Source organism: Balaenoptera borealis (assembly GCF_965194805.1).
Source record: "Balaenoptera borealis genome assembly, chromosome: 15".
In the NCBI taxonomy this organism is placed as follows: Eukaryota; Metazoa; Chordata; class Mammalia; order Artiodactyla; family Balaenopteridae; genus Balaenoptera; species Balaenoptera borealis.
Genome location: NC_138871.1, coordinates 58,606,910 through 58,620,716, shown reverse-complemented (window position 1 = coordinate 58,620,716; position 13,807 = coordinate 58,606,910).

The window sequence follows — 13,807 nt, the reverse complement described above, 5'->3', positions numbered from 1 at the left end:
GAGGATTTTTTTCTCTCTTTGTCTCTTTTTTAGTATGAATTCATTTTTAGTGTAAACTCTTACCAAAACAAGGATAAGGGCACAGTGTTGGGGTCACGGTTTTCTTGGTTTCCTTAGCAATTCCTTAGAGAGAACAGATACAATTACCTTTTCAGGTTACCATGAGCTATAGAGACACAGCAAACAGAGAAAATAAGCTTCATGTTGACTAGCAGTTCTTGATAGCAAGTTGAACACCATCTCACAACTTGATGTCTTCCTTAAATTTTAGGTCACTACACAAGCCCATAGAAGCTAAGTTACTTTAAAATTCCAAATAAGATTTTTGCACAATCAAGCATTTCTTGATCTTCACAATTCTATATGATATACCCTATTTAGAGTTCTCAAAATGTAGGGAGAATCAAAAAATTAGTTTTTGTCATTGTTAGGTTGCCCATAGTGTTTTTTTGCTGAGCTAAACTGAGTATAAAAACATCTGTTAAGGGATACCATATTGGAAAAAAAAGTAGTTTGTCTAAAATAAATTCAATTAATGTATTATTTTTCTTCAGTTGTTTGTGAGAACTCACTGATTTATTATATTTTTTATTGAGTCTTATACTTTTCTATCTTAGGTAGAGAGAGAAAATGATGGATCAAGTGTAAAAAAAGATGAATGCTCCATATTTAAATTTAAATTAATTAAAATTAAAATTTAGTACCTCACTAGTTACTTTTTAAGTGCTCAAAAACCACATGGGGCTTGTGTCTAACATTTTGGACAGCACAGATACAGAATATTTCTGTCATTGCAGAAAGTTCTATTGGATGATATTTCTCTAGATTCTTATTTCTTTTAGACATAGGAGTATAGCTGGCATTCCAATAATGTTCCAGAGTTTCAAGGAAAGAAATGATATATTCTGTGTGTTTCATTTTAGAAGCTAAAGAAACAGAGAACACATTTTAAAACATTTATTCCGATTTAAAATATATTGAAAGTTAGGGAATTTAAAGTGGTTAGTTAGGATTTATCTATCTGAGTAATTTGTGATGTGGATACTGGGCTGTTAAGTAATATTGTTTTATATATTCTTAAATGACTTAAGATTTTGAAGTTTTATGATATAGTGAAAATATGAAGATTGTGTCGTAGGAAGGTGGTATAAAAAATAAAAACAGGCTACCTGATTATAGGGTCCATAATCTCACCCACTATGTTATGAGTGAATGAAAAATGTCTGTAAGATGTCTATTTTCCATTCTAACTAATGAGGGAGATGACAATATAAACAAAATGTTTGTTGTGCTGGGTTAGGACTGTTGAATGTCGTCTTCTTCCAGTTTCACATGTAGGTGAAATAACAGAAGCACATTGTAAATGTACTATTATGGGGTAGTGGTAGGCTTGTCAGATAAAATACAGGATGCCTACCTGTGTACGTTGGAATTTTAGATAAGCAACAGATAGTTTTTTAGTATGTCCCAAATATTGCATAGGAAATGCTTATACTAAAAATAATTATTTGTTGTTTATCTAAAATTCAAATTTAACTTGAAATCCTGCATTTTGTTCCCTAAATGTGGCAACCCCAGGTAGAAGAGTTCAAAAGAATTATGATTCGCCAACCAACCATCTTTCTCACTCTGTGTGCTTTGAGCAGTTTCATTGTCCTGTAGGGAAAAGATATAGTAGGCTACTTACTGGTCATGGATAATAACCAAGGAACCATTGAACCAAGATCACTGAGAGTGTTTTTAGCATTCTTTTCAGAGGGTTTATATCTGAACCAATACATAAAAATATTTGATAAGTGTTATATATACATATACTGTAGCCATAATAAAGTTTACTGTTATAACATGGCAGTTTGGCCCAACATCTATTGAATAATTTTGCCTCTTGCTCAGCCCCCACTACTCTGAATACCCAATCTGCAGCCTCTGAGTACGGTGCTTGCTTAGGCACATCTGGCACGGTGTGCCCTTGAGAATCGCCGTGCTACTGGTACTGTTGTTCATACCAGCCTCCCTTGCCTTTTCCAATCCAGGGAATAGATGCTTGGAGATGAGCTGATTCCCCTCTTCCTATTCTTTAACAGGGGACGACACTGCCAAAACGAAGCTAAGACAGGCTGGAAATAAAAGTGGCTTGACATAACTTGCCTTTAAAGATGTGGCAGTCTGCTCTCTTTCTCCTCTGTTATTTCATCTTGGGAAAAGAGTATTTCAGTAAAAATGGTAGATGGGTATCTACCAAATTGAGAGAGTCTTCAGAAGTATTCCAGAATAAAGCGTGGATTTTCCTCTTTCTTTAACAGTGATACCCGGTGATAATCATGCACACGCCCTATTCTCCTTTAACCTGGTTGATGTGTAGGTGCTAAATGATCTTGTTATTCTTGCAGACATGGCAGAGGACCCCAAACAGCAAGAAGTTCAGTTAAGTTCAGATCCCTGGGTGTTGGTGGTTGGTTTTGAAACATAAAAGTTGAAAAGATTCATAAAGAGATGATCAGAGATATACCTTATGGATAGTCTATTTCTAGTAGCAAATAGCTTTATTCTGCTTCTCTTTGAATGGCTCCTTCGACTACCTCTCATCTTCCCTACTTCCCTATCATATCATGTGGGTGTCTAGAACAATAGTAGACTATGTAAGACTATATACAGAGTGAAAAAAATCTTCTGAACTCTCTAAGTCTGTGTTAAAAATGTATACCTTTCATAAGTATTTAAGGGACTATATTGTGGATCTCCATGTGGTGCAAGATTGATAAAAATCTCTGAAGTTACTGGAAGCCAGGACAGTATATATATATTTAATATATCCAAGACCTCAATAAGTCCTTGAAGTGAGAACCTTGCAAATGACTTAAATAGGAAAAGCTACAGTCTCTCCTCTCCCCTAATCTTTAAACCCACTTATACAGGCACTGCCAACATACACACCCACAAGGGTATATTTATGGGCTGTGAACATAATGAGCACGGTAATGGTCCACTGTTCATTATTGCACAGCAGCCGGGAACATGCAATGCTAACAAAAATTTTGATCAAAGCTCAAGGCTCATAACACTGGAAAATCCAATAGTAAAATCAAGCACTCAAATTTTGTCGGTTCCACAAGAAATACACAAAAGGCACTCTGTTTGGGGATACAGGGGAGAAACATAATAATACAAACAGAGAGAAGCTGCTTATCCAAAAAAATGAACTGGCTGAAAAATTTCTCATTGTAGGCTTTGTGATAAATTCTGAATGACCAATCTTTCTAAGAATATTCTTACTGTGAGCCACAAGAAATCACCATGGACCTCTGTGGTTGGCATTGACTTTAGCAGCGTATAATGTGAAACCCAAATTAAAGAGGCTTTAAAATTATAGAAGCTTAAGTTTGTCTCACTGAAGTTGTGAAGATAAGGATTCCAGGTTGGTATGGCTGCTTCACTGACATTAGGAAGTACTGTCTCCTTTTTATCTTTCTATTCTACCTTCCCTGGCACGTTTTCCATTTTTGAAGTTGCTTCGTGCTGCAAGAGGACTGTTGTAGTTCCAGGCAATACATCTGTGTTCCAGGAAGGAAGAATGAGGAAGCCAGGGAAGCTGAAGGGGAAAATGTCCCTCTTTACAGAAATTTCCTGATATCCTATCTGATGATTTCTACTGTATTTCACTGGATGCAAAGAAGACTGGGAAATGTAATATTTTATTCAGTTATTTTGTTGCACTGGTGAAAATCAGGTTCCCTTAGTAAGGAGAAGTAGTGAACAACTAGCGGTATCTGCCTTGCCATCAGTTTACTGCTGTTGTAATAATTATTAAAAAAATCTTTATTTGGTATTTGTCCAGTCCCTAACTCTCAGTAGATCTTAGGAGGTAGTCATCAAAACAGAACTTAAACATAACAATGGGTAACCCCAATATAGCACTCTATGTGCCAGGCTAATGTTCTAAATGCTTTACATATATAATATTGAATAAAAACTGATGAGAAATGTACTATTATCATCACCCTTTTAACAGATAAGGAAACTAAGGTACAGAGAGGTTCAGTAACTTGCCCAATGACACACAACTAATGAATGTAGATTTGAATGCAGATCATCAAATCATGCTTGTCAGCAGTCTGCTATACTTCCATTCAAGGTTCAGAAAAAAAATTTGATTTCACGTTTTCAAATTTTATTACTGCTACTTAAAATTAAGCATCTCAAAGACCCTGAAATAAAGTACAACATTTTGGTTATATTTTTCAGATGCAAAGGTAGAACAGAGGATATGTGAAGGGAAGTTACTGGAGAGTTCTAACCAGAGGGTGACATAATTGGAATAATGTTTAAGAACACAACAGAAGATAAACATTTGTTTTCCAGGACAGGGAGAAAAGATGAGTGAGTTTAAGATCTTGGGATCCCACTTCTCTTGAAAAATTCCCTATTTTCAGGCCCCCACCTTCGCCTCACTTTTATGTTAATTGGTTACTTGAATTGTTTGGTCTTTTGAATGTCTGTAGAACTGATCAATACTTTTGCTTCTTGAAAGATATCTTTCCCTCACCATGGCTCATTACCCTTAAGCATAGACCTTTTTCTCTTGGATAAGTCATCTACTTTTATTCCATCTCTGTTCTGTCTTCAGATATTTTGGTTATAATAAGCAGATCTCTTTTTTTTTAAATTTAGGTAGAGTTCGTATTGTGTTTCCAAGTAATTTATCTGTTTTTACCATCTTAATTTGGAAATTCTGTTCCTGTTACATTTGGAGATTCTCAGGAGAGAAACATCTGCCCTCAATGGCACGCACTGCCGGGCTGTTTTGCATAGATGCAGAGCACCTAACATCAATATTCAGTCATTTAAGACTGCAGCAGTGCCAATACCCATGTTTACACATTCCATAGTACCATAGTGTAGAATGCTTTTTTCTGTCATCCATGAGCAGATGCCAATTTATTAGGACATCTTCTGACATTTGGCCACTAAATATTAGCAATACTGTACTGAAAGAGAACATTGGTAAGAAAACAGTGAAATTTACTCTCTTCATTAACAGTCATCAGAGGGTAGTTCTGAACAGAATTGGAAGAGTTATGAGCAGTGAATTCCAGCTCAAAAATAATAATCAAACCATCAGGCAATTTTATTTGGTACCCCAGCATCTACTTTAGAAATTCTTGTCTCTGCTTTTAATTTCTGTCTTGATACTAAAAAGTTTTCTATTTCTTGTCACCTAAAGAAAGAGACAAACTTATTTGCACTAGCGTTTTTGGTACTCATTATTTTTATAAAACAATTTGCACTTAAAAAGATGAATTCGAGAGAAAAGGCAATGATTAAATGAAATTACATGTTTAACTTCAAGCATGAGAAAAGATGTGGAGATGAGAGACCCTTCCAGTGTCTCAGTCATGCTATTCTCCATAAAGCTAGCCCTGATCATAAGGATTATGTTGCTCTATCCTGGAAAATGAACAGGTCAAGGCTGGAGCTTAGAGATATGGCATTAGGGGGTCAGAGTTAGGAGATAAATATTTCAAAATACTTAGAAAACTCATTCAGAAAAAAGCTTATTTTCAGTAAGAAATGGGTTGCCAAAGATCAAAAGAAAAAAAGGGCAAAACAAGGGGACTACTTACAATTCAGTCTATTTTTCACTCCTACATCTCTATGAAATAGTTGTATATACTCTTGAAGGACACAGTAAAACATTCAAAAGTAGAACTTACAAAGCTTATATATTTTCTGAGTTTATGTTCAGTATCATACAGATGAGCATGATTCTAAAAGTTTAAAATCCTATTCTGTATATTTCAAGAATCTCACATCAGCTATTCCATTTGACTTGTTTCCTGTAAGGAGAGTATATTTAGTTTTTTAAACTTAAATTATTAGGAGATAATTTTATTGTAAGATATTATTACACATATTATGGTATTGCACAAGATGATTGGAAACACATTGACATTATCTTCCTCTGTGAACTGATTAGGATATTCAAATATGGTAAAAGTGAACAAATAACCACTGTGATCCTTGCAACTTAAAATGATTAAGTATTATAGAAATTTTTAACCCTGAAGTTGAGTCTTTTTGTGCATAGAGAAACCATTTAAGTGGAAGCATGCTGTTCTCTATTTTTGGTTAATGCTTTTAAATTACTGGACTCTACTGTGCATCATAGCTTGAACCAACAGTTCCAGTTGTAGTTTCCTGATTCTTGCATGCAGCTATGGTCCTGTGATCCTGGAACCAAAAGAAGGGATGGCAGTGTCCAGAATCCAGCAAAGGCAAAATTTCCCTTAGTGATCCACTTCTGAAGTGCTATTCTAGGAGTCATTTTGAAGGCCCTGGAACTTGCTTCTCTAAGTCCTTCCAATAATTTTGTAAATACTCATTCCCCCATTTCAAATACTCTTTTCTTAAAATTGCTAGAGGATTTGTTATCTGAAACCAAGCCTTTATTTTTTAACCAATTTTTATTATAGTTAATTTACAATGCTGTGTTAGTTTCAGGTGTACAGCAAAGTGATTCAGTTTTTCAGATTCATTTCCGTTATAGGTTATTATAAGATATTGAGTGTCATTCCCTGGGCTATACAGTAGGTCCTTGTTGTTTATCTGTTTTATATGTAGTAATATATACGTTAATCCCAAACTCCTAATTTATGTGACTGAAACCAAATCTTTATTGATAAAGTATTTGGTCCCAAAAGTAGCTGCAGGCAACAGATTCTTAAGGATGGGAAATTGATTAGTTCTCTGACATCACTGATTTAAAAGCAGAAAATATCTCTTTTTCTACTACAGAATGGCATATTCATAGCATGGTGCCCACAGTGAAAAGCATTACTAAAAGTTTCACCGATGAATGTACAACTCTTTCAGATTAAGTGATGGCATCCATAGTACACCGTAACAGCCACGCCAAATTAGAAGCCTGTGAGACAGGCTGTTTCTAATAATACCGAATAATAGAAAAATAAAAATAATAGAACCAGGGCTTTAAATTCTTGGCATAAGGCACAGACAGAGAAACAGGAAATGTCTGTGATTCCTGTAAATTAATTTCTTTCCTGAATTAGCTGGAGGGCTAAAGTTAACAATGATCAAACAAAATCTGCTCCTATGAGATGCTATCTTGCAAAATAGACGAAACCTACAGACTCCATAGGTCCCTTATGTGAACATTCATTGATAAAAAAAGAGCCCCCCAAAATAGAATTTGATATTTGAATGATTTTGTAGGTGTAAGTATTCTAAATGCCCAAGCCCCAAAGAGCCTCCCAGGCGAGACAAAACCTCCCCCTCGTCTCCTGAATACTCGCCTGCTTTATTGGAGAGCTGACGTGACCTCACAGGTCACATTGGAAGGGAATAACAAGTATCTTCTTGCTCTACCACTACTATCTAATTTCCTCCAGAGCTATATTTACTATCAGATCCCAGCATGCCACAGAGGCCAATTATAATGACAAACCAAGGAGAAGAAAATTTACATGCCAAAATAATTTCAAGATAATGGTAGATTGTATTTTTGTTTAAAATATTTTCTGTGTTCTCCCCCTGTGGCAAATTAGCACATCCCTATCTGATTGACTTAAGGCTCGGCCATAAGGCTTACTGTGGCAAATGGAATGTGAGTAGGAATGGTGAGTGCAAATTTCCGAGAAGTGTTCAGAGCCGTCGTGTGGTCTGCCAGCATGTGTCTTCTGCTGCCACAAAACCAGCGATTTCCAGAAAGGCCCTCATGTTTCAGCTTGGGCTCTAGGACGCAGACAACATAAAACAGACTGTGCCCAACCCACAAATGAGGCATAACATGAGAAATATTTTATGTGTGTGTGTTTTGCCTTTGCTGGAATCTGAAAATTGTCATCCCGACTTTTGGTTTGGGAATCATAATACCTTAGCAGCATGCAAGAATCAGGAAACCACTGCTGAAACTACTGGTTCAAGCTTGGTTCTAGAACAAGGAAAGAGTGTCTCTTTCCACCTTTTACTCTGTTTAATTGAGGTTATAGATATAAGACCTGTATGTGTCAATCTGATTCATGAGCTCAGAAATGCATCTGTAACCCTGTGACAGAGTCTGAGAAGTCTTATACTTTGAGTTCTAATAAAGGAAGGAGTTTAAGGATGAATGTTGGAAAAAATAATAAATACAAATAAGAAAATAATAAGTATAAATAAATAATTAATTAAGATATATAATAATATATAAACATTTAGTATTTTTAAAAGCCTGTCTTCAGTATGTGTAGCATTGTTCTATTGTGTTTTCTGTTGTTTCTATTGAGACGTCTGTTTCCAACTTGCTGTTTTCCTTAATAGATAAAAAATAATAAAGCACAATAGATGATTTTTACGAAAAAAAAAATTTGGTCTGTAGTTGCATTTAATGTCTTCTTACTTGTTGTGCTGCAGCTTTTCTGTGTAATTTCTAGGTGTGGATTAATTTTTATCTACTCTTTTTAAGATTCATTATGATTCCTGAATATAAGGATTTAGGTACTTCAATAATTCTTAGAAATTCTCATTGTTATATTTTCTCTCTTCTAGTCACTCTGCTATGTCCTGCTGGGATGTCTATTATATATGTATACTTACATATATATGTACATACAAACGTATAAACACATATAAAACCTTCTTATAACTTTTCTGTCTTTTAACCTTGTTACTATATTACAATCTCTACATAATTTTCTCATATATGTGTAATCCAGATAACCAATAATACAGCAGTATTTAAGTTGCTGGATAATTTATCCACTGGCTTATTTTATTTCAGTGACTATATTACTTACAACTTGAAGTTCTGTTTTGGTCTTTTGCTAAACTGGCAGGTATTTTTCCATAGCATCATACTACTGCCTCTTTTAAGTGATGCAATTATTTACTCTCTGCTGGTTCTCGTATCTGAAATTCTTTAGAGAGTGCAGTAGGTTGAATGATAGACTCTCGAGAAGATATATTCTTTTCCCCAGAACCTGCCAATGTTACCTTATTTGGAAAAAGGGTCTTTACAGATGTAATTAAATTAAGGATGTGGAGATGAGATCATTCTGGATTATCTGAGTGGGCCCTAAACCTAATGACAAATGTCCTTATATGAGACACAGAGAGGAGGAGATGACAGCGATTGGAGCAATGCAGAGATTGGAGCAATGCAGCCACATGCTAAGAAATGCCCACAGCTACCAGTAGCTGGAAAAGGCAAGGAACAGAATCTTCTCCAGAGCCTCTGAAGGGAGTTCAGCCCTGCTAGCCCTTAGACTTCATATGTCTGGCCTTGTGAGAATCAGTTTCTATTGTTTTAAGCCATCAACTTTATGATAATTTGTTAGGGCGGCCCTTGGAAATTAATACAGAACAAAACCTTGCTCTCCTTGTCTTGCCTACTATCCCTCAAGGTTGATTAGTTCCTCATTCACTTAGTACTTGCAGATTGTGAAGTCTTGTTTGATGTTTTGTGCAGACTGGTTTAAGGACATGTCACTTTTAAAAGGTTATACGTTTAATTATTCCAGAAGACTGAGGAGTGTCACTAGTCTGGACCAATTTTTTATGTTTTTTATGTTAAGTTTTTAGATGTTGGAGGCTCCTAATAGGTCCAGATAGTAAAAATGTGACCCCGCCCCGCCCTAGACTGTGGGTAAGTAGGGCAGTTGATTGTGAATTCCCTGAGAACATTTATTCCTGTCCTGGCCAACCCTCTAGCATTAGTTAATTTTGTTTTAGTTCACCCTTTCTTGAGAATTTAATACTCTCATTTTGTGTTCACTCTTCATTTTTAATCTCTGATAATTCTTTAATTTTATGCAAGAGCAATTATGGTTTTTAAAGGACTTAAAAGTATTTATTCCTGTATTTATTTCTAAGTAATTTGTGGCATAAAGTATAACAGGACATGTGATTGGCTTAAGTTTGTAACAGAGACCCAAACATTGTACAATGCATTCCAAATAAATATTAAATCATTAAATAAGTTTGTAGCAGAGACCCATAATAAAATTGCAACTTCCTGATTATGAGGGAAAATGGCTGAAGGCTTTATGAGATTTCTCTATATTAATTTATACAACTGTATGTAAATCTATAGTTATTTCAAAACATTTACAAAATAAAAATAAAATTGGTTAATCCACATTCGAGTTTATTTCTTTTTTACATGGGAGAATAGCTAAGTCCAGGTGAAATGGCTTAGGATTTTATATTATTTAGGACTTGAGCTGTTTTCAGCTTTCTGCTCTATAATTTTTTTATATTACAACCCTTGGCTTCAAGTCCCAAATTGTACTTCAGTTAAGATACTGATGTTCCTACAGCAGACTGGAGGTAGAGAGAAAAAAGGACACACTTTTCCTTTCAAGGATACATCCCTCAAATTGCATATATTATTCTCTCTCACCTTGTATGTCAGAGATTTGTTATATGACCACACTTTTCGGCGGTTGCCTGAGAATTGTAGCCTTTACTCTGGGTGACCAATTACCTATATTAAAATCAGGAGTTCTAGTTCTGTGAGAGAAGGGAGTTACCTAGAGGTCTCTGCCATTGTCTGCATATTATCTAATACAAAAATCTCTGTTAGTATATTTTTGCTAACAGAGAAGGAATATGATCAAGCATATTATGTATATGTATTTGTTAATTCAAAAACTAGAATTCTATCATATAATTCAAGATTCTGAAAGAATATCTGTAAAATAAAATTATACCTTTGACAGGTTATTAGGAGGCATTAAACTAGCATCTGCAGGATTTCTAATCATATTTATAATTCATTATTTTATTATTATTTTTAGGATGGGCCTTGGGGATGGGCAGAAACTAATGTGATTGTATAGTTAGGAATGAAATTTCTGCAATGTATTTTTTAATAAAGTATTAAATCAGCCAGAGAACTTTTTTAGAAAAGTTTTTAGTTAAAGAGCTTTGCATGAATGCTTCAGGAAATCATATGATCAAAATACTTGAAAGCTTCAAAATACTAAATTGTGTGTATAGCACTGTTCTTTGAAAATCGAGGTTTGTTTTAAAAAGAAAGAAACCTTTCTTCATGGAACCTTAGCAATCCATGCTATCATTCACTGTGGCAACTGGAAAGGAAACAATAGTGGACAGTAAAATTCGGCATCCAGGCGGTAGTGAAGAGGTAGTGGGAGCATTTTCTTTCTCTGTCGGAGTAGTTCTCTCCCAAGAGCTAATTCAGTGATTGTTCCAGCTCAAGTGAATTTGTTAGGTATGTTTTTTAAAAATTGGAGTGTGTTGGCCTAACACTTAGCAATTTCTCAAGAGAAACGCATTAGTCACTGGAGCCATTGTTTAGTCTAGCCCTGCCTTAGACTTCAGTTCAAGCAAATGTCATCCCATTATCCCAAATAAGGTTATATGTTTTCTCATTGGTGGGTGGGAAGTAGTAGCGTGCACAGATCTCTCTCTTCATTAGCTAATTTTTTATATTATTTGAAGACTTGTCCAGGAATGACTATGCTTTGCTATTGGCAATATTCTGTTTAAAAGGATGCCTTATTAAGTATATCCTACACATTAAATGCATTAAAGTGACAAAATATGCATAAAAACATGATGCCTTAAGGGCAGAAAAAATTCAGCCATGCATTCTCAGAACTGATTATTTTTTATTTTAATAGATCATTTACACAATGTGATTAAAGTGCTATTTTATTTGATCAATTTAAGCCTCAGTGACAATTTGATGCATGAAATACATTCCCTATTCAGTAGTCTAAATTATCTTCTCTTTAGACTTCTGGAAGATTGTACACTTAATTCTATCACTTGTAAAAATAAGAATTGGAACTGATTAGACTTTCATCTAGGGATATTCCTAGGTATGATGTTTCCAAATTGACAAAGTTCTGTAATTTCCTCTGAAATACAGCTTTTTAATAAAATACTGTTGGGCTAGTTTCTTAAGAAAAACAATTTAAAAAAAAAAAAAAAAAGAAAAACAATTTACCATTATAGTAGTGCTTTGTATTTCACAATACAATTCACATGTATTATTTATAGTTAAAAATAATATAAAAATCTGAAGGTGTTACTGAAATTATAATAACTTTTATACCTTAGGAAATATACAGTGAAGTATAAATGGGTAAATGAAAATCATGTATGTAATATTTCTCAAATGGTACATAAAATAATTATATCTTATATTATATTAAGATATATCATATATATATGCAATGGAGAATGATAAAACAATTGTGACAAAGTGTTAAAAATCTGGGTAATGGGTATATAAGAGGTTTTGTGCTTTTTTACTATTCTGCAAATTTTCTGTAAGTTTGATTTACTTTAAATCAAATTAACAAAAAGAACTGAAGAGGATTAGATGTATTTGGTTCAGCCCCTGTTTACAGGTGAGCAAACTGAGGAACAGGTCAGGAAAGTCGTGTATTAAAGTTATAGGGGGCTTCAGTGATAGAGCTAGGAATGAAATATCAGTGTTCTGATTTCCATAAAGGGCTCTTGCACGACTCCAAGCTTTATTTACACAATAACTAGGAGAGTAAGGTAGCACAGGTACTATTATTTCCATTTACAGATAATCCATTTACAGGTAAAAAACAGACTAAGAGGGGTTAAATTAATCTTCTTAGGTCACATAATTAGTAGGAGAGCAGAAATTCTCACTTGTATTTTGATTCCAAATTTTGTATTCTTTCCATAATGCAATGGGTCAATGTATGCGTATACAAGAGAACATGCTTCTGCTTAAAATCAGGAAAAAAATGCACAGTTAAAGAAAAGAAATGCTTTTTCCTTCAGAATGTATCAATATATAAAGATATAATAGAACACATTATCATAATATTCCAGAATGCATTATCATAATATTCCTGGAGGCTAATCAGCAATGGAATTAAGGTCAGGTATTATTTGTGTTTTGTATTATATTCCTCACATATTAGGAAATAATACTGTTCATGGTATGAATAAAAATTCACTGCCTATTGACACTGAAAGTAAAGTAACAACAATTACAATGAAACCAACCAATTGTAAATTTTAAGTTTTAATTTATTTGAATTAATTCTACTCCAATACTTAATTTGTTTTGACTTATCTGACTCAGAGGGAAAACTCAAAGAACCATAACAAAAACTTCATTTTGTGGATAGGATTTTCTCATTGCTCTGCGTTTAAGGAGAATGACCTTTGTTATTTTTATTTCATGTTGGAAGTGTAGTCATCATTCTAGAATTAAATCCTATTAGGTGCAATTTGTATTTCTCTGTTTTAGCACAAGTTTCCCCGTCATTGTATTTTCAAGGTGTTCTCTTCACTCTGAATTTTGCTACATTGAGTCAAACAAAACCTATTTATGATCTTTAAGGACATTTATACTTGAATTTGCTATATTTATCATATTATGTAGGCTCAATAAATGTTTATGAAATTAAAAACATTATAAATGTATATGGTATATATACATCTCATATATATGTTACATACATTCACATATGAATATATATGTGAGAACATTGGGGAATTCAGGGTAAGGTAGCAATTGTACTAAAAGTTCACTGAAATAATCAACATTTTTTTAAAGGGAAAATTTTACATTAGTCCTGGAAACTAGTCCAAAATAGAGAGGATTCTTTTAAGTATGAATTCAACCAACTTAAGAAGGTGTCTAAGACTAACTGACAAATCTGCCTCCTCTGAAAAACAACACTTTTCAGAAAGTGGACGAAATTCACTCAAAATCCCATGATTGCTCCCTAGTTTGGAGTGGTGAAAATAGGGGGACATTTACAATATTTTTATCTTATCAAAAATGTTTTAA